This window comes from Asparagus officinalis, chromosome 4, assembly GCF_001876935.1.
Source record: "Asparagus officinalis chromosome 4, Aspof.V1, whole genome shotgun sequence".
NCBI lineage: Eukaryota > Viridiplantae > Streptophyta > Magnoliopsida > Asparagales > Asparagaceae > Asparagus > Asparagus officinalis.
Genome location: NC_033797.1, coordinates 119,754,850 through 119,755,981, shown reverse-complemented (window position 1 = coordinate 119,755,981; position 1,132 = coordinate 119,754,850).

Genomic DNA, 1,132 nt, shown 5'->3' with positions numbered 1-1,132 from the left:
GACGATTCGAAACCCTAGGGTCGACGCCGGTCAACGCGTAACCCTAGGTCAACACCAGTCAACGCGTTGCGACCAAAGTCAACGTTTGACAACGCGTAACCCTAGGTCAACGCGTAACCCTAGGTCAACACCAGTCAACGTGTTGCAACCAAAGTCAACGTTCGACGATTCAAAACCCTAAGGGTCAACGCCGGTCAACGCGTAACCCTAGGTCAACGCCAGTCAACGCGTTGCAACAAAAGTTAACGTTCGACGATTCAAAACCCTAAGGGTCAACGCCGGTCAACGCGTAACCCTAGGTCAACGCCAGTCAACGCGTTGCGACAAAAGTCAACCGTTGACGAATCAAAACCCAAGGGTCAACGCCGGTCAACGCGTAACCCTAGGTCAACGCCAGTCAACGCGTTGCGACAAAAGTCAACGTTCGAGGATGAAAATCCACACCAATCAACGTTCGACGATTCAAAACCCTAAGGGTCAACGCCGGTCAACGCGTAACCCTAGGTCAACGCCAGTCAACGCGTTGCGACAAAAGTCAACGTTCGAGGATGAAAATCCACACCAATCAACGTTCGACGATTCAAAACCCTAAGGGTCAACGCCGGTCAACGCGTAACCCTAGGTCAACGCCAGTCAACGCGTTGCGACAAAAGTCAACGTTCGAGGATGAAAATCCACACCAATCAACGTTCGACGATTCAAAACCCTAAGGGTCAACGCCGGTCAACGCGTAACCCTAGGTCAACGCCAGTCAACGCGTTGCGACAAAAGTCAACGTTCGAGGATGAAAATCCACACCAATCAACGTTCGACGATTCAAAACCCTAAGGGTCAACGCCGGTCAACGCGTAACCCTAGGTCAACGCCAGTCAACGCGTTGCGACAAAAGTCAACGTTCGAGGATGAAAATCCACACCAATCAACGTTCGACGATTCAAAACCCTAAGGGTCAACGCCGGTCAACGCGTAACCCTAGGTCAACGCCAGTCAACGCGTTGCGACAAAAGTCAACGTTCGAGGATGAAAATCCACACCAATCAACGTTCGACGATTCAAAACCCTAAGGGTCAACGCCGGTCAACGCGTAACCCTAGGTCAACGCCAGTCAACGCGTTGCGACAAAAGTCAACGT